The 26,022-nt window shown below is 34.1% G+C and overlaps 3 long non-coding RNA genes across 3 annotated transcripts; 2 read left to right on the top strand and 1 right to left on the bottom strand.

Moving 5' to 3' along the window:
* The first annotated feature begins 463 nt into the window (after nt 1–463).
* Nucleotides 464–10,544, top strand: LOC120168904. Its single transcript, XR_005520618.1, has 3 exons — nt 464–474; nt 9,361–9,365; nt 10,043–10,544. It is a non-coding gene; the product is annotated as an uncharacterized LOC120168904 (long non-coding RNA).
* Nucleotides 10,545–11,203: 659 nt separating this feature from the next.
* LOC120168903 lies at nt 11,204–12,479 on the top strand. Its single transcript, XR_005520617.1, has 5 exons — nt 11,204–11,277; nt 11,626–11,691; nt 11,846–11,905; nt 12,118–12,186; nt 12,343–12,479. It is a non-coding gene; the product is annotated as an uncharacterized LOC120168903 (long non-coding RNA).
* A 3,120-nt stretch (nt 12,480–15,599) lies between these two features.
* On the bottom strand, nt 15,600–22,484 carry LOC120168960. Its single transcript, XR_005520626.1, has 3 exons — nt 22,419–22,484; nt 16,535–16,598; nt 15,600–15,657 (listed from the first exon to the last, which is right to left on the bottom strand). It is a non-coding gene; the product is annotated as an uncharacterized LOC120168960 (long non-coding RNA).
* Nucleotides 22,485–26,022: the final 3,538 nt, after the last annotated feature.

A 26,022-nucleotide genomic window follows, 5' to 3' on the forward strand; every position in this document is an offset into this window, starting at 1 on the left:
CAAACGGCGGCCGCGTGGTCCCTAGGGTATCATTACCCTAGGGTTTGTTCTGGATGAGTGTGGACCGTTGGATCTCTCAGATCCAACGGCTGTGATGCTGAGACGGCTAGGGTTAGATGATACAAACCCTAAATTGAGTTTAGGGTTTCCTAATGGGTTTGGGCCAGTGGGGTCCTTTGTAACTGGGCCGGTCCAGTCTGATTTGGGCCTGTAATAATATTTATTAATAATAAAATAATAATAATAATAATAATTATAATAATAATAATAATATAAATAATATTTAAATGAAAAAAATGAGTATCTTCACCCCAATCTCAATTTATCTTTCTATTTTCTCCTGGATTTCGCCATTAATTTTGATTTTATTTCAATTTGACCCTTTATTATTATTATACGTATTTTTTATTTTTGCATTTTCATTTCTTTCTAGTTTTTATTATTATTTTTTGTTAATGCTTTGCATATATATATGTATATATATATATATATATATTATTCTTACTCTTATTTTATTTTTATTTTTTTATTTTATTATTGTTTTTGGTTTTTATTTCTTTGTTCTTTTAATTCATTTTTATATTATTATTATATCTTTTATTTTTATTTTTTTTGCAATTAAAGACAACCGAAAAATTAATTGGTACCGAAAGGGCGGTTCAAGGGTGCTAATCCTTCCTTAATCGTAACCGACTCCTGAACCTGATATATTTCTGGTAAAACGCAGATCAGGTAAGATGGTGTCCGACCCACATAAATTTGTTTTAAAATGGTCAATGGCGACTCTAACCCAATAATTCACGTCGAAGACCAATTCTGGGCCCAACCGAAAGATGGTCGCGACAGCTTGGCGACTCTGCTGGTGACAGGTAAGTGAGTCAAGCCGAATTAATTTTCGGTTGTCTTTTTAAGCGAAAATTGAAAGTTTAAATTTTAATTTAATTCTTCGATTCTTATTATTAATCTTTGATTATTTCTTTTCAAATAAATAATTGTACTAACGTTTTTAATGATTTCATATTTTCAAAGTTTTCTATCTCTGGCTCTATACCGGAGCTCCAAACCCTTTTAAGTGGGGGTGAAAGCGACGCCTTTGTGGGAATTTATTCTCCGTATGGGCTTAGCAAGTAACCTTCGGGATTCATATATCTTATGCTTTCGTGTGAATTTATTCTCCGTATTGGCATAAGGGAATGTTTCCTCTCGATTTTAATGTAGTCTACACAAGCTTGTAATGGGCTTAGGACTAAGAGTCTGGCAAGCCTAAGGGGGCACCAGCAAAGAGAACTCGGGTACCTTCTTTAGAACCTAAACTGAGAGAATACAAGGAATTAGAGCCTAACCCAAAACCTCATTTCAAACCCTAGGATGCTTGAATTATTTCCTTTTTACTTTCTGTTCAAAGCATGCGAACTAGAAAAATATGAGGTTAGGATTTGTTTAAAATTAGCATGCGGGATAGAGATCATGTTCGGGTAGGAATAATAAGCATGTGGGGTAGGACTTTTATTTTCATGACTGTTTTGATTATTTTTTTCCTCACTAACTCTCTTCATTTTTGTCCTCTTTTATTTTATTTTCACCATTTGTATCATTCAAAAGAGGTATTGATCCACCAAAATTTTGTTCGCTAAACGTAAATAATTTGTATTAGTGGACAAAGGGGTTATAATACAAGAGGTGAAAAACACAAAAATCCAGTTCAGAAGGGTTCGAGATTTACGCCGAGCACACAAAAAATCAATTTTTTTAAGCTGGCCAAAAATTTGCAGGGGCATACAAGAAGAATGTTACTAACCTGGAGATTCCCTTCAAAGATAACAAGAACAAGATAGTGAAACCCTAGCTAAGCTAGAAACCATTGTTGACGAATTCAAGAAACAAGCAGATAAACTTTGGATAGTTTCTATCGATGGAGGGCTCCATTGGCGCTTTCGTTAGGAGCAACAGAGAATGAAAATTGGAGATGCAACCATTCGAAACTTCTTGGGACAAGTACATAAAGCAGCTCGTCACCTGTACAGTTTAGCCAGAGAAGCTGGAGCGGTTTGACAGGGTATTCAACTCAATCAGTCAGAAGTTGTTCGGGGTCTATACCTTTAAAATGTTTTTTGTCTCTTAAGACTTAACACTTTTGTCCCTAATAAGGATTATTTATAATAACATATACTTTTTTGGATCAATGCCTTGTACATTGCATGCATTATTCATTTAAACATATTTTGCATTTTTTTATTTTATTTCTTTACATTCGCATTAACTAACAAAAGCATATCTCATCAAAAGGAACAAACACCGGATTTACCTCACAAGCTTCAAATGTGTGCCATCCCCATTCAAACCGAAAGGAAATTAAAGCTAGAATTGCTCAACTTGAAGAGAACATGCTAAAGTTATAGAAGGATCTGGAAGAAAAGATAAATCAAAATAGCCAGAGTGCCCTAGATACAATCACGAAAGGCCAAGTGTCCTTGGTCAATCAGATCATTGTCAAATTAGCTGGCCTACGTCAGACAAGTGCACCTGAGGCAGCTTCATCGAAAGGAGTAACTATGTCACCTACCCATAAGTAGCTGTCTCACCCATAATATTACCAGGACTTCAAAATAATTCAGATGGTTACCGCATTCTAAAATTTGGGGAAGAAGTCAAAACGTCCATTAAACCTAGATGTAGGTCGAGTGAAAAGCTTCCCCTGAAGAAGAAAGAATGAGAGATCATCAGCAAATCAAAACCAATTGCAGATGTATCATCTTCTAGACAAGATTCGAGAGAACCAATGAGAGAAAATGAGCATTTCGATCCCATTCCCATCACATACAAGGAGCTCTACCAACAACTGTTTGACGCACATGTGGTGTCACCCTATCCAGAGACACCTCTAAAGCCCCCATACCCCAGGTGGTATGACAGAAATGCACACTGTGAATATCATGGTGGTGTTCCGTGGCATGCTATTGAAAATTGTATCGCCTTTAAGAGGATTATCCAAAGAATGCGCAACAGGAATTGGATTCATTTCAACAACACATAATCACCCCATATTGCATAGAACCCTTTGCCTAATCACCAAGAGAATAAGGAAAGTGTAATCACCGAGGAAAAGGGTAAAAAGGCCAAAACCAGAGTTTCCGAAGTGAAGTCACCTATTTCTTGGGTATGGAGACAAATGATAAATGCGGGGTTTCTTGCACCACATCTTAGCACATCAGATTCCAAAAGGGGGCAGTCATTGTTGTTATCACAATGAAGATGGCCATGATATACAAGAATGTGCCGAATTTAGAGCCTTGATCCAGCTAAAGATGGACAGAAAAGAGCTAGAATTTTATGATAAGAACAATGACACTCCCAAAGCAGAAAGAGTCATGGCAAGTGGGACATCGTGATGAGGCCTTATTCAATTTTGAGGCATCGTGTTTGAATTTTTTTTTTTGAACTTTCTCATATTTGGAACTTGTTTTTGAACTTTCATTGGATATTTCAATGAATTTATGTGGAGCATTGAATCAACTTTACAACTTGAAATTCTTTGAATATCAAATGAATTAAAAAACTCTATAAGTGATTAGAGTTACAGATCTTTGACAAAGTAACACTATTAAAAGCTAATAAAACAAAGGACTTTGACCTTACCCAGAAGATACGCTCAAGCACCGTAACCTTCTCTTACAAATATCCAATATAGCCTTCTCCCTACATAAGGCTTGGTATTTATATATGCATAGGTGTGGACAACATGAAACATCTTTTGCATATGACATTTCTATACTTTTTGTTTAAGACGTTCAGTGATGATAATAATCTTCACAGATGGAATAATCGAGTAGGCGAATCTAATTCAGACTAGTTGCTTGGAAATTAAACTCTAAAGATGAGATTTCTTGACTTTCAACAACACCTAGACTATAACAGGTTCTTCTTGACAAAATTAAGAAATTAGATCCGTATACCTAGATTATAATATTATATATATACAATAAAGCTTGAGTTGTCCCTCTAAAGCAATTGGTTAAACGCCCCGGCTTTATGAATAAGATCAAGCTAGCCTGATAAAGGTGATTATAATATACAATAAAGCTTGAGTTGTCCCTCTAGAACCATTGGTTAAACGCCTCGGCTTTTTGGATAATATTCAGCTTGCCTGATAAAATATCTATACAATGATATTAGGTTGTCCCTCTAGATCAATTGGTTAAACGCTCCTGCTTTATGTATTCAGCTAGCCAGATAATCACAAATTTAAATAAGGAGTTTCGGTAAAAATGGACTAAGGGAGTTAAGGAACACCTGTTATAGTCAAATTCACACGAGCACTCAAGAATTTCATTTTTAGACAGATATTTCTGCACTAAATTTGTTAGAGGAGCTTACAAAACTTGAACAAATGGAAGATTTCAGAGAACCAAAATAAAAGGTCTAGTAATTGATAATACTGGTTGCGTTATTTTGTAAAATGCCAAGCCAAAGAAAACACATGTTGCAATGACCGAAAAAATGACATTTTTGATGGCTGAAACCTTAGCCAACTCATCCACTTTAATATTTGTCAAAGAGCTATAACTCTGAAAGCATTAAAACAGCTATTGATTCCTTTAATATTCTTTGAACTCATGTTTATAATTTGATTCGATTTGATTGCGAGACTGAATTAAGGGGCAATGTTTTTATAGTATTCTTCTATTTTTATATCCTTTTTTCCCTCCTAAATAAGGGAAAGAAAAAAAAAATTCAAACAGGACAGTCTAAAATGTGAAAGGCTGCAACCCAAGAAGCAAATGGGGCACGATCGATTCCAAGGACTAGAATGGCAGGCAAAACATGAGAGTCCATCCAAGAGATAAAACATAACTCATTCATGTTGCATGCATCTTAGACATACTTAAGAGCATCACATTCATCATTTTAGCATACATGATTTTTGTAGCTTTTAGAGTCAAGTTTTGACTTCAGGATGAAGGATACTCGATTCAAAAAGTGTCTTTAAAAGAACAATGGTGGTTGCTTAACTCAGCAGTGAGAAACTATTAACTTGAAACATATTGACTCAATTTCAAATAGGTTCGAGAACCAATTCAGAACAAATCCAGTTCAGCTCAACTCAATAACAAGTAGTAGGTTTCCAGCCAGATTTTAATTCCATGATGGAAGATGTCCGACTGACAGAATTTATCAGTATGCTTTCCCGTGAAGAGGAGTCATCCAAAAATCATATCACTTGGTTCAGACCCGCTTAGGTGAACCACCTGAAGAATTATGATCGGCTTAGACCTGTGAAGGGAAGCCATTTTTTTAGAAACTATCGGCAACATAACTCAAGGCTAGAAGGGTTATCTGCCAACCAAAGACCTTCGAGTTTGACTACGCTCAGCTCCAAGGCATATCATTTGCAGTATAGCTCAAGGCTTGAAGGGCTATCTGCCACCAAAATACCTTCGAGTTCGACTACGCTCAGCTCCAAGGCACATCATTTGCAGCATAACTCAAGGCTAGAAGGTTTATCTGCCAACAAAAGACCTTCAAGTTCGACTACGCTCAGCTCCAAGGCACATCATTTGTAACATAGCTCAAGGCAAGAAGGGCTATTTACCAACAAAAGACCTTTGAGTTCGATTACACTCAGCTTAACGGCACATCATTTGTAGTATAACTCAAGGCTAGAAGGGCTATCTATAAAAGACCCTCGAGTTCGATTACACTCAGCTTCGAGGGAACATCATTTACAACATAACTCAAGGCTAGAAGGGTTATCTGTCAACAAAGACCTTTGAGTTTGATTACACTTAGCTCAACGGCACATCATTTGCAGTATAGCTCAAGGCTAGAACAAGTATCTGCCAAAGACCTTCAAGTTCGATTACACTCAACTTCGAGGGCACATCATTTACAGCATAACTCAAGGCTAGAAGGATTATCTGTCAACAAAGACCTTCGAGTTCGATTACACTAAGCTCAAAGGCACATCATTTGCAGCATAGCTTAAAGCGAGAAGGGCTATCTGCCAACAAAATACCTTCGAGTTCGATTACATTTAGCCTAAGGGCATGTCAAATTTACAGTATAACATAAGTCGAGAAAAGCTATCTGTCAATAAATATTATCGAGTTTGATTCCATTCAGCTTGATGACACATCATTCACACTACTGTCCGGTTGCCGTTGAGGTTTTCAAGTCGAGAAGAAACTGTTTTCCGACAGCATAGCTTAAGTCGAGAAAAGCTATCTGTAACCGAAGACCTTTCTAGTTTGATTTCATTCAGCTCGAAGGCCTATCAAACACATGTTGGAGTCAAAGAATTATTTTCTAGTTGAATGTTTAAACCAAGGTCTTTAAACCGAGAAGAAGATCGAAGTTGACTACAATTTGGCAACGAGAAGCCGCATTCCGATTCAAATTCCGAACTACGACTTCAATCTTATATCATTTCAAGGTGAACTCGACTTCGTGACGGAGGAGTCATCCACAACACAATTCGACATGGAGTTATTCTTTCAGAGTAAATTTTTCAACTCCACTGAACGAAAATTTGTGTCCTTCTATCTTTGTCCTATTTTTCGTTCCACGAAAAAGGACAAAGAAGGGCAGCTGTAGACACTCATTTTCATCCATATTTTTTTATTTTATTTTATACATATATACCTATATATATTATATAGTTTGCAAACGATTTTTAAAAATATGTATATAATTTATAGTTTTTTTAAAAAAAAAACATTTTGAAAATATATATAATATATAGCTTTTAAAACATTTTTGAAAACTATATAATATATAGTTTTCAAAACATTTTAGAAAATATATATAATATATAGTTTTTAAAATCATTTTGAAAACTTATATAATATATAGTTTTGAACATTTTTTTGAAAACTTATATAACATATAGTTTTAAAAACATTTTTTGAGAAAATTATATAATATATAGTTTTAAAAAAACATTTTTTTTTGAAAATTTATACGATATTTTTTTTTAAAACTATATGATGTATAGTTTTAAAAACTTGTTTAAAATATAATATATAATTTTTAAAAAAATGTTTTTGAAATATATATTAAATAGATTATATTATTATTAGTATATTATTATTATTTTATTTTATTTTATTCATTTAATTTAGTTTTGTTTTTCTTTTCCATGTCTAATGTTTCGGTCCAGTTCAAACAGTCCGAAAACTAGGCCTGACCCAACCCATATTACATTAGGGTTCCAATGTTTATCAAGGCGCCACACAAACCAAACGGCTGAAAGGGTAAAAGGCACAAGTTAATATGGACCATTGGATCTGACCCAATCCAACGGCCAGAAAGCAACCTCAACAGTCAGAGGTGATATCAAGAGTCAGAAGCATCGCACGTCATCGGTCAAACATGCAACACCATCAGAGAAAAAAATTGGAACCAACAAGTTTTGAAAAATAGAAACTGAAATACACGCAACAACCAACCATCCCGAAATATCCAGGATCGACCCCAAAGCAGCCGAAAATAACCCTAACAGGGATTTATAAATACCAAGCATCGCAGAACCGAACGGGGAACACAGAACCCACGAGGCCATCAAAGATCAAACGCATCCATCAACACATAGCCGCGAACCCACAACAAACAGAAGATATCATCAAGACAGTAAAACATCAACCAAGAAAAACAAAGAACAACAATCGAACCAAACACGAAAAACACAACAAAAGTAAACAACCAAATAACGCACGAAGCAAGGAAATACACAACAAAAGAGCCAAAAGCCGAGGCATCAAATGAAGTGCCGCCGGAAGTCAAAGTGCCGCCGGAAGTCAAAGGGCCACCGATAAAATGGGTAAAGGCCGAGACTTTCGGGTTAGATCTACTCTGATCCGTGGGGTTTTTGGGGATTTGGGCTTTGGGTTGTTATTTAGGGTGTAAAGGGCATTGTTTTGGTGGCTTTTCATCTTTTTCAGCCACTGGAGGCAACGACCGGAGTGGCGGCCGGAGGCTTTGGGGCAATGGTTGGCCACCGGAGTTGTGGTCGGATTCTCGTCGGGTTAGAAAGGGAAGGAGAGGGCATTTGAGAGAGAAGAGAGGGGTTGTTTGAGTGAAATGGTGAAAAATGAGATGAGAGGAGTTTTTTTGGATTATATACTACCCGCTGACCCAACCCATTTTTTTACCCGACCCGAATAATCGGTCTATGTGTTTTTGTGCCTAAAATGGGGGAATTCCATTTTTGGTCCCCATATTTTAAAAACTTTTATTGTACCCCAATCTCAATTTATCTGTCGATTTTCTCCCGGATTTTGTCATTAATTTTGTTTTATTTCAATTTCACCCATTATTATTATACGTATTTTTTATTTTTTTATTTTTATTTCTTTCTAGTTTTTATTATTATTTTTTGTTAATGCTTTACATATGTATATATATGTATATTATTCTTACTCTTGTTTAATTTTTATTTTATTTATTTTATTATTTTTAGTTTTTATTTATTTGTTCTTTTAATTTATTTTTTATATTATTATTATATCTTTTATTTTTATTTTTTTAATTGTTTGCCTTTTATTTTTTTATTTATTTTTCTATCTAACATTTTTTTGCCTTTTTCAGTAGTAATCTCTATCAAAGGTAAGTAATTCGAATCGAATGTTTTAAATTTCAATTTAAATTCCTAATTTTTTGCAATTAAAGACAATCGAAAAATTAATTGGTACCGAAATGGCGGTTCAAGGGTGCTAATCATTCCTTAACTGTAACCGACTCCCGAACCCGATACATTTCTGGTAAAACACATATCAGGTAAGATGGTGTTCGGCCCACCTAAATTCGTTTTAAAATGGTCGGTGGCGACTCTAACCCAATAATTCACATCGAAGCCCAATGTCTGGCCTAACCGAAAGACGGCCGCGACAACCCTTGTAGTTACTGATGCTCGAACTCATGATCTCTAGAAACATTAAAGATTCCTTTAACCACTGAGGTAAAAAGATTCGCGAATTTATAATATTATTTTTAAAATAATAAATCTAAAGGATAAAATATTTATTGAATTACGATGAATTCAAGAAATTGATGTAAAGAACAAATTTACATAGGGTTGCATATATAAGATTAAATTGAACAAAAAATAAAATTAAGAGACAAAATTAAAAATGAGAAAATTTAATTTTCAAAAGAAAATTAAAGTTAAACATTTATTTTATAATGATTGAGGAGTAAATAATTCAAATTTGATAAAAAAAAATAAACTTAAACATCGATGAATTAAAGAAATAGAAAATATTTATACTAAATCACCAACAATTAAATTATTTAACTGAAGATTAAAATAAATCGTTTTTTATCTACTTATATTATTAATAATGTTTTTAATCTTCAATTATTGAGATTAAGTTGTTAAATTAAACAGTAAGCGAAGCCAGCTAAGGTTTGAAAGAAACTTTGAAGGAAAATGGAAAAGCAGAAGCAGAGAGATTTCACTAGTCACTTTCAACCATGATTAGAAACAAAAATTAAAACCAAATTAAAGATGGACAATAAATCTAAGGTTAAATCAACTACTCTTATCTATGTCACTTTGTATGGTTGGATATGAGCTGTCAAATTAACAATTGTTTTCCATATATATTTTCATTTTTCATAAATTTCCTTCCATAATCTCCTTAAAAACCCCTATAAAAAGTAAACAACTCTTTAACAAACCAACCCAATTCTCCCACTTCTCTTTTCCATACACACTCTTTCTCAGCTTCTTTGAACCTTTACCAGTGTTGGGGTTTAAAGTTTTTGCAGATTTTGGGTTATTCTTAAAGTTTTTAACTTGTTTTTTTTGGCGGTAAAGTTTTCTGTTTTCAATGTTTTCTTGAAGAAGATTAGAATGAAGCTGACTTCTGGAATTTGGGGTCTTTCCTTCAATAAAATCTATCAACTACAAATTTCCTTTTGTTGAATTTGGGTCCTCAAAAATTTCAACTTGCAGTACAAAGACCGAATTTCAGCTCTTTGGCCAATGCAAACTTTATGTTCTTGGTGAGTTGCTCAAACCCTTACTTATTTTGCTTTAAAGCAGCTTTAATTTTTGGAAATGCTACTCTGTTTTTAATGAAGCTGGAGTTGGTTGCTTGTGAGTGTAAGCATGCTATTGTTTTGTATTATTGTATGCTTCAATGTTATCTTGAAAAATATTTGTTTAATCATAGTTCTGTTGAGTAAAATAATATTTCGTTGGTCTTGTTAAGTTGTTCTTATTAATTAAACTGCTGATTAGGTGTATTTATGGTTCATTCATGCATGGATATGGTTTCTTTCTTCTTCTTCTTTTCTGAAACTGGTCCCACTAAAGATCATTCTTTGGATAATAACTAATGATCGTGCTTTTTCCACCGTTTGATTAATCGAATCATGTCACTGGTTTTGACTTATTGCAAGAATGATTTAATTTGCATATTTGTATTTTTTTTCTCAGTTTTATATGTTGTTTTTCATTGATTCATGCAACTATTGTCTGTTTGTAAACCTACAGTTAAATATATAATTAGGGAGGTATTGTTTTAAATTATGCTGTTGTGATTAAATTAATGGATGATATCCGCTGACCAAAGAATGGATTTTCCTCCCAGTTTATCATATTCAAATAATGCTTGAGGTGTGAACTGAGACTGAGATTAAGTTGATTTTTATGCTTCAAGTTGGTTATGTTCTTCCATGGATTCTGATTAAATTATAATGCTCAACTAAAGTATCAATTTTCCGTTTTGCTCACCTACTTCGGCTCATGCGAGTTTCCGACAAGACGGTATTCGATTTTTCCGGCGAATTTTATATATTCCGAGGTTCATTGGTTTTGATTGCTTTAGTTTTGCTCTTGCATTGAATCTTGAACGAGCTGAGAATTGAGGGAAAATATTTTAACAAGTCTGAACCGTTTATATAATCATTCTCACATGGATGATTTCATGTCACATTAGTTTGATGCTGATGATTTCAAAGCTTTCAATTCTTGATTAAATGGTCTTATATTTGTAAGATGAATGTTCTTCGATAATCTGCATCTTTAAGCATTTGATATCTTTGATACCCTTTTCATGACTGTTCAGCTTGATGAACGAAGTCAGATGAGTTTCTGATCATGGTATTATTTCAGTTTGTGATACTGTTTTTTTTTTTGACTTTTTTTAACCAGTGAAAACTGGCTAGAGATCGGCAATGATGGAAAACAAAAGTAGCCCTTGCTCTGCTGATCATACCAGTTTCACTTCTTTGGTATCGAAACGAAAGAAGTCCGACTTATCGATCCCCACCAAGGTATTTAGCCTTCTTTACTCAAATTTATGTCTCCTCTTAGGAATATATATTCTTCTATAGTCATTTCATAGTTATACTAAAGGAATCCCTCGCCTTTTTTCAAGGAAGATACCTAATTTATATCCGCATGGCATAAACTACATTCTCTTGACTTATTTTAGGGGTTATATTCTCGAATGTGGTCACGATTGGGTCTTCTGCTATTATTATTTTATCTGCAATGTCAACTTGGTTTCTAGCAATGCAGAGTTTCATCTCTTCATTTCTTCTTTCTGCATACTAATTACTAAGTTGGTTATGGTTTGTTTGTAGTTAATAGAATCCTAATTTACTCCTTTTTTGCAATAGGATAAGAAAGATAAGGACGGGGAACGAATTGTGACTCTGCAGCAGCTTGTTTCGCCATACGGAAAGGTACATTGATATTTTATGCAATCATTATTATGGACATAATTAGTGTGGCAAAATGAATTTTGGGCATCCACTGGAGTTTTTACCTACAAACATCCTGTATTAGTGCTTAATCCGATTTTTCTTTGATTTTGAAGCTCTATTTGGTTCATTGCAGACAGATACAGCTTCTGTTCTCTAGGAAGCAATGGAATACATACGGTTTCTTCACGAACAAGTTAAGATCGGTTTTTCTTGCCCGTTTTACCTAAATTATCGTAGCATGCGTATTAGTTGGTGTTAGTTGCAATTTTTAAATGCATGCTTCTAAAGATCAGCAATTGAAAATTCATTGAACATATACAGCCTATTAATGGCTTATGATTTACCAGTTGCAGTTATGATTTTAATTATCATTGTAACATTATTAATGGCTATGACCTTGGTCAGGTTTTGAGTGCTCCGTATCTTCAAACCGGGCCGATAAATAGCATGCAAGTGAGCATTAAACCGAACCAGGTACACAAATAAATTAGGATATGTAAACATAAAGCCCTATTTACTTCTCATGCTCAATCATTTGTCATCATTTATGTTGAAACACGATAGAACCATGAATTTAGGGAGCCATCATTGGAAAATTATGGTCGGATTTTAAATCGGTTTTTCTTCCAGGATGTAGAGCATTATAGCCTGAGAAGCCAAGGACTATGCCTCGTTCCAATATCGTATACCGTCGGAGTTGCTTGTAGCAACGGTGCCGATATTTGGGCTCCCTTCAAGACCACATCGCCAAAATTCGATATGGCTATCTCACCATTCAATTGACATTTTTCATCGGCTACCGATAGTCTTTGAACATCACTTGAATGGAGTTTAAAAGGTAACCAACTTAATTCGGATGCACAAAATTTCCTAATGCACTAATACATGATATTTGTAGGCAAAAACTATTAGGCCTTGATCCGTAGGATTCTGGTATCGAAAAATGCAGTCCGACACCTTCGTGGTTTTTATCCGGTGCTCGGATTAAGCTGCATTTAATCAATTCGATTATAGAAGTTAATTGCTCTGTCCTGATCGTTTAATGTAAATTATAAATTGATGAAGATGAGCTGAATTGCTACTTTTAATTTGTATGTAGTAATGTTTGTATCCGAAGCGAATTTCATGGTTAGTATTTTCTTATATTGTCTCCACTCTTCATTTATCTTAAACTATATATATCCGATACATTAGGATATGACCTTCAAAGATTATCTAAATACGAACTAAACGACTTAAGTGGGCAAGTAATTATTGTTATTCTTTGAGGTTCTGAGTTCGAGCACTATGAATGTCAAGAGTTTGAATATTCAATATCAAATAGTTACAAGTTATCTTTGAACAGATACAACTTTAGATTTATCCCAAATTAATATATATATATATATATATATATATATAACTGAACATGCCCATGTTGGATTTAACTGATATTGAAATTTGAGTTCGGGTAACATAACATTAAATTGACATGTATATCATCGTATTAATATTAGTATTGGATCTAAAAATGTATTTTAGTATTGGGATATGGATATAAATTAATAATATAAAATGAGCTGACATAAATAAAATTTTAGGATAAATAATTACAAGAATAAAATTTGGATTTTATGATGGATAAAATATTTGAATTTCAAGGTGATATCGATGTAGATTTACCGGTGGTTAATAATTTAGCATCATAAAATGTTATATTAACATTCAAATCCGTTATGATCAACATTTAATTTTTATTTGTCTAAGAGTCAAATTAATATTTTTCTAATTTAAAAATCATATTAAATATAAAATTAAATTATTTGAGAATTACATTATTTTTTTTAAATCTCATATATTATTAAACTAATATGACATTAACCTTAAAATTAAGGTAGTCGATGAGAATTTTGAGAAGGTTTGTCAGTGAAGTAGGGTGTGAAAGTCAAAATTCAATAATGGCATTAATGCAGAGTTTGAACTTTTTATTAATTCTAATAGGTCAAAGTTTTTTGGGAAATGATCACGTGCGGTAGCCTTAATATACGGTTAAAAAAGGTGCTACTGGTTTTGTTATTATTTTTTAACAAAATCGGTAAAAAATTAACGGAAACATTATTATTTCTACCGATTTTGTTATTATTGGGCGCTTTACCGGTTTTATTAACAAATCTGGTAAAGCGCTACCCTTTTTGTTATTTTTCCTACCAATTTTGTTATTATTGGACACTTTACCAGAATTGTTAAAAAATATTAATGTTTTAGGTGGAAATAATAATATTTTCGGTAATTTTTTACCGATTTTGTTAAAAATATAATAACAAAACCGATAACACATTTTCTTAGTCGATATTAAAGGTGCCGCACTGTAGAACTTTCTAAGTTTTCTCACTCTGCTGTACTACCACACATGGTGCATGTTCCCAACAGCATTTTGTTAATTCGGTCTTTCTTTAACAAATTCTAAATGTAATTCTAATAATATCAAAGAGAAGGGAAAAAAAGACTTTAGTGAATAGAAGAATGCTTCTAGTGCATTTAAAACTCTTGACCGAAAAATATGAGGAAACAAAAATAATTTAGTCAACCAGCCAAATATGTTTTCTCTAATTTAGTCATAATTAACTTAAGGGTCATCTGTTAGTGATGAATTTAAAAATATTTTTTAGAATACCCAAAGTGGTTGATTCAAGTGGTAAGCAATTTGATTCTGTTTAAGCAAAATCTACAGTTTAAGTCCTTGTGTATGCATAAAATCCATACTAGGAGACTCACCTACCAAAATCAAGTCTGCAAAGCGAGTCAGTTTAGATTAGTCAAGGCAAGACTTTAAAATTGGGAGGACAATAAATTTTTTTTAGAATAAATACTTGTATATTAAAAAAATTATTTAAGATAGATATAAATTAAATTTTAGGATAAATATAATTTATAAAATAAATAATTAATTAGAAATTTTGAATTTCAAAATGTGGAATTACCCTGAGTATGACATTCATGGATGAAACATATTTTCATCCCAAGGCAACTGTCACTTCTATTTTTTTATTAAAATTATATTAGTATATATTAAATTAAAGCTCTTAATTTTAATTTATTTTAATCTTATCGTTTTCATCTTCTATAATTAACTATATATTATCTCCTCATATTTTATGGGTACTTATACTTTGTCTCCTTGAATTAAAATCATGATTCCGTCCTCATAAACGTGTTTCTACCGCTATTACTTATATATATTCAAAGAATTTTAATAACATTTACATATATATTCAATGAGTTTTAAAATAGTGGACATAAATCCCGTGAATCTTACAATCATCCTATCATAAACTCACTCATATATAAAAATTCTGTTCGATGTTACAAATATATTAGGGACACATATCAACATTCTTATACACATCCTTTACTAGTAGCAAATATCTTAATAATACATATATTCAAAGATGGAGTCAGAATATTAACTCAAGAGAGATATAAAATAGCTAATAATAAAAAAAATAAGAAAAAATCTAAATAAATTAATATTGAAATATCTAAATAAATATCTATTCATATATATTTTTCAATAATGACAAATTAGAGTAATGCCCATGTACGATGCATAGCTTCATCCCTACATATATTTGTCTCAGTAATTTTACATTAATTTTATTCCAAAATATTCATTTTCTAAAAGTATTCATATATTTCAAATATCAAAGGGTTAAAAGAAGTAGCAACGTTTAAGGGATATTATTCATTAAATATGAACATTAACGTTGCCATTTGCCTATTGCATTGAGAAAATGCATTACAATAACCATTCTCTGTTACTTTCGCTTCCCTGGAATCCTTTTTAAGTTGCATTATAAATCTATACCTTGGGGAAAAAAAAAACCCTGGTACCTATACATATGACCTCTTCAACAGCGTCTGACTTTATTTTCGATTACATCACACACCATTTCTTAATATGTGCACCTACAGAAAATTGAACATCAATTAGTACAATTCATTGATGTTGAGGAAAAGAAAAGACATGTTTTCAAACTCAGAAACTGCTTGAAGATGTTCATTACTTTCATTATAGACTGATGCATGCATTAAGAGCTAATATCATGTCGATATAACTTGTAATGAGAGACACAAGTCTCTGGAAGGCCATATCTCAACAAGAGTTCGAATAGATGCAAAACTAAAGCCAACGCAAAAATGTCAAAAGAAGGGTTTCAAAAAATGGTCCGCGACCGCGATTTCGGCCGTGATATAGCGGTTTCGCCGTTGTCCGAGTTACCCGCGACGGCCGCAATATCGTCCGCGAAGATCGCAATAGCGCCCGCGACGGCCGCAATCACTGTAAATCCGAAATAACCAAAAACACGACCGCGACCGCGATTTGAAACCCTGGTCAAAAGATGTCCCCAAGGGGACACATCCCAGCCACAAGAACTTAAAGAGTCCAACTTGGAAGTCTCAGATTAAACTATGTGAGAGTACCGAGTTGGATTTAGCAGAATACTGGAATTCTACGTTCATTGTATGCCATTGGTAGTTTGGTACCATGATCTCCATATGTATGGCCAACTTGGAAGTCTCAGATTGAACTATGTGAAAGTAGCGAGTTGGATTTAGCAGAATGCCGGTGGGCTACGTTCATTGTATGGCCATTGGTAGTTTGGTACCATGATCTCCATATGTATGGCCAACTTGGAAGTCTCAGATTGAACTATGTGAAAGTAACGAGTTGGATTTAGCAGAATGCCGGTGGGCTACGTTCATTGTATGGCCATTGGTAGTTTGGTACCATAATCTCCATATGTACCATAATAAATGTCACTTTACAGGGAACAAAACTTACCTGCTTTGATATCTAAAGTAGATGAGTTTTCACCATTGGTCTCTGCAATCCATTGACAATGAACCTGATGAAGCACAAATAAAATCGTGTCCATTTTAATGTTGAAACTAAAACATATATAATAGAACAGAAACAAGAAAACATCAGACACACACAAACACAAATATATAAGTTGATAATTCTTCCAAGAGGTTAGAACTGTTACTCATACGAAGTTGAGAAGATGTCACTCATATATTTGGTCTAATCTTACATTGAACATAAATCTCTATTCTTGTTGCAAGTTGGCAAGTGACCAGTTAATATGCAAGATGGTCTGATCGTAACTGACAGGTATGGTCACTCATTTTAAATATCTGACACTAGAAAATTTTCCTTTGGCTCACCTTTAACTCCCCACTTTATATCCAATGGGGAATTTGTAGGAATTATAGAGATATGAGTTGTTACCATCCCTTCAGTAAGAGATTCTGTAAATAGTTTTCTATAATCCCTTATTTTAAGGGATCATATCTCCTAGGAATATTATATTTTCTTACTTAGAGTTCCCTATTTTAGAGATATAATTTGCATATAAAGATGCAATATGTCCTATTGAAATAATAAAAAAATACAGAGAATTACTCTGATTTCTACATCGTATCAGATTAGGTTACAATTACTTTCCAACCTAGACCATGTCCACGACTTATTCTCCTACTCCGGAGATCATTTCAAATCTAGAAAATCTTTCTGCTTCTGATACTCAATAAGATTCATCTGGTCTGACTATCACCTGCCATAGATTAAATGGCAACAACTTTCTTGAATGGTCCCAATCGGTTAAGATTTTTCTCTTGGGAAGAGAAAGATTGGGCTATGTTATTGGTGAAATACATAAGCCTATTGCGGCTGACACTGTTTTTTCTAAGTAGATGCGTGAAAAAGGTCAGGTTATGACTTGACTCCTCTATTTCGACCCCGAGTATCAGTAAAAACTTTCTTCTGTACAACACAACCGTTAAAATCTGGAGTGCAGTCCATGAAACCTATTCTAGCACTAATAAAATTGCCAAATTATATCATATTGAAGATCAGACAGCCACCCTTAAGTAGGGAATGATACATGTCACTCTATACTACAATACCCTTACCGCCATTTGGCAGTAATTAGATTTGTATGCACAATATGATTGGGCAAATCCAAGAGATGCTACCTTTTACCAGCAAATTGTCACTCAGCGAAGACTTTTTCAATTTCTCCAAGGCTTAAATAAGGACATGGATGAGGCTTTCTCTATTGTTAAGAAGGAAGAAAGCCACAGGTGTTTGATGATGCCTGATGAACCATTTTCCCCCTTTGAAGGATATGCCTTACCCACCCATCAATCATCTCCCACTTCCAAACGGGGGAGACCTTGGTGTGACCATTGTAAAGAGACCGACCACTCCAAGGAGAAGTGTTGGAAGCTTCATGGTAAACCTCAGGACTGGAAGTCCAAGAAATCTCACGATAATAAATCAAGCCTAGTCGATACTACATCTGTCGATAGCTTCACCAAAGAATATATTGCTGAACTTCACAAACTGTTCAGAAAGTTTCAGGGGCCTGGTTATGAAAGAACTAGAAGGTAACCCTTATGCTACATCTTTTTCTCCTCATAGTTGACTCCTAATTGGATCCTCGATTCTGGTGCTACGGATAATATGACTGATAACAAGGCTTTGTTTTGCAATTTTTCCAAACTTTGGTAAAGCTGTCAAAACGACTGATGGTTCCTTGTACAAAATAGAAGGACATGACATTGTTATTCTCAATGAACATATTGCACTAAAAAATGTCCTCTTTGAACCAAATATGGCTTGCAATCTCGTTTCAGTTAGTAAACTTTCCACCGATTTACACTGCTATGCAACTTTTACTGATATTGATTGTACTTTGCATGCACTGAACTCGAAGAAGATGATTGGTAAGGCCACTTGCAGAATGGTCTCTATATTCTCCCTGCCTCTACTATAACCTAGATCTCGAAATCTTTCACCGCTTTAGAAAAAGTTGATAATGTTATTTTATGGCACAATCGTTTAGGCCATCCTAGTTTTCACTATCTTGCAAAAGTGTTTCCTGCTCTATTCATTAATAAAAGGCCAAATTCGTTTTTCTTGCAAAGTTTGCTCTCTTGCCAAACATACTAAATCATTTTATCCTCCTTCTATATGTAAGCCTTTTCACCTTTTTGCTTTGATCCACAGTGATATATGGGGCCCTTCTCGGGTGAAGAATGATGATAATCATAAGTGGTTTATTACTTTCATTGATGATCACAATAGGATAACTTGGACTTATTTTCTAAAAGAGAAATATGAAACTACTGTTGTTTTTGCCCAATTTTGTAACATGGTTCTCAATCAATTTGGGTCTAAAATTTAGCTCTTTAAATTTGATAATGGCAGCAAATTTTTTGCTAAGTCTCTGGGTGATTTTTCAGGGAAAAATGTATAGTTTAACTTAGTTATTGTGTTGGAACTCCACAGTAAAACGGTGTTGTCAAAAGAAAAAATAGACACCTCCATAAAGTTACTTGTTCTCTTCTATTTACCACTAATGTTCCAAAATATTTGAGACGGGAAGCCTTATTAACTGTTACATATTTGATCAACAAAATACCTAGTAATACTTTACAATTTCAAACACCTTAATCTATATTTTGGCATCACTTTCCCCATTTTTAACTTATCTCCATCATTCTGCCACTTAAAATATTTGGTTGTACTATTTTTATCCAAAACATTGCTCCTAATAAGTCCAAGTTAGATACTATGTCTTTAAAATGTGTAATGGTTGGGTATTATTCACTAAAGAAAGGTTAGAAATGCTATCATCTTCTTTATAAATGAGTTTTTTACCACTACGGATATAACATTTTATGAGCAGGCTCCTTATTTCACTCAGGCTGAAATTCAGGGGGAGACATGGATGGATTTTTAACCACATCAGGTGTATCCTCCTACTCTTCATTCTCAAAATTCAAAATTGCCACCATTTTTGCCTTTACCTATAGATTTGTCACCTGTAACTACTCAATTGATTCATCTATAATACCTATCACTAATTCATCTACACCTATTTTAAACACCCTTCCTGAAAATACACCTACTCCCATTGAAAATCTTCCAAAAATAACACAAACCAAACAACTTCGTGTCTATACAAGGAAAAGAAAACATATTCCTAAGGATGTTTTGCAATCTGATTCTTACTGAGAATTGGATTTGGGTTCAGCTGCCAAAATGGAAGAAGAAATCAGTATATCCAATTCCCCTACTCTAGATGGCTTCCTTATTGCTATTATAAAAGGGGCTAGACAGTGCATCAAGCATCATATTGAAAAATTTACTGGTTATAATTCATTGATTCCTTCTTTTCAAGCATTTACAACAACCTTGGATAAAGAACATGTTCCCACAAGCATAGGTGAAGCTCTAAAAGATTCAAAATGAGAAGGAATGTTGAAGATGAAATTTGAGCACTAGGGAAAAATGCTACTTGGACCGTTACATACCTTCCTCAAGGAAAAAGGTTGTTGGTTGTAAATGGATCTTTGCTGTAAAGTATAACTCCAATGATAGTATCCAACAATACAAACCTAGACTAGTGGCTAATGGCTTTACACAAACATATGAGATAGATTTCACAGAAACTTTTGTACATGTGGAGAAGCTCAACACTTTTCAAGTTCTCCTAAGTTTGGTTGTAAATTGCGATTGGCAATTACACCAACTTGATGTAAAAAATGCATTTCTTAATGGCAAGCTAGAAGAAGAAGTCTATATGAAATTTCCACCTGGCTTAAAGTCCGTTGAAGGTAAAAACAAGGTTTGCAAGCTCAACAAGTCTCTATACGGGTTAAAAAATCATTTAGAGCTTGGTCGAGAGGTTCACTAAAGTCAATCTTAAAAACGGCTACAAGCAGTCCCTAGCCGATCATACTCTTTTCATCAAGGAAACTTCTACACATAAAAAAGCTATCCTAATTATGTACATGGATGACATAATTCTTACTACATATGATGAATAAGAGATTAACAATTTGAAGAAGTTATTAAATAGGGAATTTGAATCCAAGGACTTGGGAAACCTAAGATATTTCCTATGAATAGAGTTACCAAGGTTAAAAGAAGGACTTGTGATAAACCAAAGAAAGTATGTAATTGATTCACTCAGAGAAACTGGTTTTCTTGGTTGTAAGCTGACTGATACACCAATAGAGGCAAACTTAAGACTCAACAAAAAAGATGGGTCCTTATTAGACAGAGAGAAATTTCAAAGATTAGTAGGGAAACTAATTTACTTATCCTTAACAAGGCTAGATATAGCCTTCCCGTAATTATGATAAGTCTAAACATGACTAATCTTATAGAAGAGCATATGGAAACAACAAATAGAATTCTCAAGTACTTAAAGAAAGCTCCAAGACACGTCTTAATGTTTTAGAAGACACAAGACATACTGTTAAGATTTTTACAAACTCTAGTTGGGCCGAAAATCTCACTGAAAGAAGATCCACTAGTGGCTACTGCACTTTTTTTGGGGTAACCACACAACTTGGAGAAGTAAGAAACAATATGTAGTTTCAAGAAGTAGTGTTGAAACTAAATTTAGAGCACTAGTATTGTGAATATGTGAATGAATTTGGCTACTTAAACTACTAAAAGAACTTGGTACTAATCAAGAGGATTACTTTGAGGTTTTGTGTGATAATCAATCTGCTATTCAGATTGCCAATAACCTAGTTCAACATGATAGGCATTTTATTGCTGATCAAGTTAACAAAAAGACAACCACACTTTCATATATTCCTTTAGAAGGAAAAATTGCAAACATTTTTACTAAGGCTTTGCCAAAGCCTGATTTCAATAAATTCATATTCAAGTTGGGATTATACAATATATATTATCCATATTGAGGGGGAGTGTAGGAATTATAGAGATATGAGTTGTTACCATCCCTTCAGTTAAGGGATTCTCTAAACAGATTTCTATAATTTAAGATGCAATATGTCCTATTGAAATAATAAGAAAATACAGAGAATTACTCTGATTTTATAGAATTAACAAGAAAGGCTAGAATATGGTGGTTATAGGTTATGATCAATACCAGTAAGAGTGAAGAAAGTTTACAAGCAATTTCATGTGAAGCCAGTGAGTAACTTTTCTTTTTGGAAGCAAGTGAGCTAATGTGTCAGTTCCAAAGGGATTTTTCCTTCTCCGACAGTTTGAACAACAAATTCCCTCTTTATTGGACTTAGGTGAAGATAAATGCATGATTAATAGCAGTGAAGATGATATGCATGAAAGTTTATGAACAAACACATGAAAAGCCAACAAGTGAACTGGTGTGTCAAAAGGACAGTTTCTTTTGCAATAATGAGTCTCACAATCCCCCTCTTGATTGGACTTGGGTTATGATAAGTTTTTGGTCGTGTATTATGGCGTAGATTAACTATTAATCATCTATAATACTAATGTTAGTTGTATACACACTTTCCATTTTTTAGTATATACAAAAATTGTATCTAATAGTAGTAATGCTTTCACTAAAAGGGTTGATTTATTCTATTTTTATGGATCAAAGTTTAGTTTATTTTCCTTAAAAAATACGACCCAAATAGAGGAGGATTTTTTTGTAAGTAACAATCTGTGGTTATCTTTTATATATTTGTTTGTTTTGGGACCGGAGTTTGAATTATTTATTTATTAGAGTGAGGAACCAAATTAGACCGGAAAATAATAAGAGAGAAGAGGAATATTGCTTGCATAGGTAACGGTAAGACTGCATGAACCTTTCACAAAAAAAAAAGGGGTATAAAACTATATTTCAAATCAAGAATAATCTAATACTTACTTCAAAGTAGGTGCCAAATGGAACATCATGTGTCTGTTGTACAGTTTCAAAAACCGATGAGAAGAGAGAAATTAAGTAAATTCAATTAAATCAACCAAACATAGAATCTACAATAAAGATGCAAATGATTTTTTTCGCTAAACATAGAATCAACCAAACATATATATCACAAACAATGAAGTTTTTTTTTTCATTAAAGAAATAAGACAACCTTAACTGTTTGTATTAAAAAGAGAACGAGAATGAGATAGAGAGGCAATGAGAGAGAGAGAAAGAATTTAAAAGGTCATTTTCCTCAGATGAGGAATGGACAACGTTCATGGATAATCTAAGCAAGAGAGTTTCAAGGTGAGCGTTAAGGGAGCTTTTCCATCATCAGGGTTTAGCTGTGAGGGTCTTCATCCCAAGTGTAACGAACAAGCCAAAATACAAAACCTCCACATTCACTTTTGTTCAGTTCGCTAATAAGGCTGGTCTATAGAAGGCTATCCAGAATGGAATGTGGATTGATTAGAGAAGAGTCTTAGTGGGGGCTTCAAAATACCATAACTCTTGAACAATGGTAGTTGGTGCAGGCATGTCCTAAGTGGAAGCCAATAAGTCAAACAGAGATAAAAAAAAGAATGTTCAAAGAAGGAGCTAAGTCTTCGAGAAGCTTAAGGGATGACAGAACGTATAAAGAAGCATTGACCTTGGATAGAAGGTCATACCTAAAACCAGGGAGAATATGGAAGGTATTATGCAAGATGCTTAAGGAATGAGGAATGTTTGGGATATGCGTATCCCTACGGAGGAATTGAGTTGGATGAAATGTTATTTAATAGGGATTGTCAAATAATCCTTTGAGTTAGACTTGGTGCAAAAGGTCTGGAAAATAAGGGATTTGAAGTAAAGATCGCTAGTTGGGGTTATGTATGAAACTCTTGTATCATCACTTTTAAGTCGATTGAAGAGCTATCAGAAGATTGGATGAAGAAAAAAGATGAGTTATTTTTCTGGTTTGACTGTTTGGCTCCCCTTTTGAATGACGATGGTTTCCCAATGGCGTATTATTTGATCAAATTATAAGGAATTCTACTTCTATGCTGGAATAAATTATTCTTGGAAAGGCTTGATGGGAGGTGGGGGAAGGTTGTCTGTATTCGGGAGTCAAAAAAGAATAGAGAGGATTTATCGGTAGCGAAATTATTGGTGAAGGTGGCGAGCCATTTTAACGTTCCAAATACGATTAATGTAGGGTCGTATGGAAGATCCTTTAAGGTGAAAATTAAGATGGGTTCGGTGATAAAAAAGTTGACTGATTTTCTTGGGAAGGCATCGGAAAGAGCTTCAGATGATTGGTTCAGTGAGGATGCTTCGTTGGAGGAAGATGAAGGTGGTCGATTTACACTAGCGGCAACTGGAATTGAACAGAGAATTGAGGAAGCACGATTAAAGGTGGACACGTGGATCAAACAAGGAGAAACGACTGAAATTAAAGGAGATTGTAGGGGACAACAATTACTATTGCAGAGTAGAGATAGGGAATATATTAATAATGGGGTGTCAGATCTTCTTGTTACTGGGAGAAATCCCGTAGGGGATTATTCAAGTCTCGGTATAAGGAATATAAAGGATTCGGGTCCTATTTCTCAATCCCAATATGATGATTATTGTGAGCCCAATTATCCTATTTTGAGACTTAAACCTTCTGGGAAAGCGATACGGGTTTGGTAAGTAGAATAATGATTGAAATTTGTATTAAACACATATGGAACAAGATGATTCTGAAGGAGTTTTATGTGAGGGAGAAATTGCTACAGAATGAGGAATACCAGCAGTGGAGCCATTAAAAGAAGGAATGCTTATTGATAACAAGGAAATACATTCAAGGGATATCTTAAGGAGGAGACCGTCGCATCCTTCTTCTAGTCGATTATCAATTAGGAGCACCCCGGATGGGAGGAGGGAGAGAGGATTCTTTACCAAAGTGTACATCAGATCTAGAGAGAGGAGAATATAGCTTCGATATGAGACTATAAGAGAATCATTTTAAGCGGTGGATCATTTAGAACACGAGGAGAAGATAGATGAAACTAGTATGGGCCAACACAACTCTTTTGTAGATTCAGGGGAAGGAATTGTAATCGTTGAAATTGGTGATTTTAATTTTTAGGGCCTAACAAAGCACCAAACTCAAACCAGTACTTGAGAAGAGAGACCACTGGCAGGCTTTTGAACTGATAAATTCTGTGGGAAAGACAATAGAAGAAATAGAAGAACAATGATAAGGGATGCGCTAGACCAGGTCAGTAGTCCCACGGTTTCTTCCTCTTCCTTCTATGTGTATTTGGAGGAAGTGTTAGCTACATGGGAAGTTAGTAAGTTATTGGGAATTTCTTTCAAGGATGAGAACAAAGCCTTTCTGGAAAAAATAATCAGCCTGGAGAAAGGATTGGTAGTAGTTATGGAAGGATGATTCCGTGATTTCTGTTAGTGGGTTTTTAGTTAGCTTTCATCATGCCAAAATTATGCATCATTACTTGGAATATGAGGGGCCTGGAAAGAAAAGAGAAACAACGGGCATTACATAGCTTGGTATCTAAGAAGATTATGTCCTTTTTTCTACATGAAACCAAATTGGACATTTTACCGAAGTTGATCTTGAGAATAATCAGGGTAAAGAATCTTCAAGGTTACCTGGTCTCACCAGTTGAAGGATCGCTGGAGGTTTGTTGAGTTGTTGGGATGATAGTATTTTTAAAGTCAAGGAACATTTTGTAAATAAGAGGTTTATTGCCATATTCAGGTATTTTAGAGAGAATCTTTTTAGTTATGGTCTTATTAATGTATACGAGCCGACCACAGAGGATGAGAAAGCAATCTTTTTGAAAGAGTTCTCTTCCTATTTGGAAATTCAAAGTCTCTTTTATGCGTGGGAAGGGACTTCAATTTGTATCTATTTCCAAAAGATAAGGAAGTCAAATCTCAAAATTGGAATTTAATAGAGCCTTTTAGGTCTTTCATTCATCAAATAGGTCTCATAGACCTTTAGGGTTAGATGGTCTCACCAGTTAAAGGATCGATGGAGGTTTCTTGAGTTGTTGGGATGATAGTATTTTTAAAGTCAAGGCACATTTTGTAAATAAGAGGTTTATTGCCATATTTAGGCATTTTAGAGATAATATTTTTAGTTGTGGTCTTATTAATGTATACGGGCCGACCACAGAGGATGAGAAAGCAATCTTTTTAGAAGAGTTCTCTTCCTATTTGGAAATTCAAAGTCTCTTTTATGCGTGGGAAGGGACTTCAATGTGTATCTATCTCCAAAAGATAAGGAAGGCAAATCTCAACATTGGAATTCAATAGAGCCTTTTAGGTCTTTCATTCATCAAATAGGCCTCATAGACCTTCCTCTAATTGGGGGAAATTTCACATGGTGCAATAACAAGGAGATTCCAACCTTTGTAAGGCTTAATAGGTTCCTGGTGGATGCTAATTTTATGATTGATTTTCTAGAAAACACATAACTTATCCTACCAAAGTTCATCTCAGATCACAACGCTGTTATAATTGAGAATGGTGGTGTTAATTAGGGTAAGAGAAAATTTAAGCTCTTTAATTA

This window comes from Hibiscus syriacus, unplaced genomic scaffold (genome assembly GCF_006381635.1).
Source record: "Hibiscus syriacus cultivar Baekdansim isolate YM2019G1 unplaced genomic scaffold, ASM638163v2 tig00111741_pilon, whole genome shotgun sequence".
NCBI classification, from domain to species: domain Eukaryota; kingdom Viridiplantae; phylum Streptophyta; class Magnoliopsida; order Malvales; family Malvaceae; genus Hibiscus; species Hibiscus syriacus.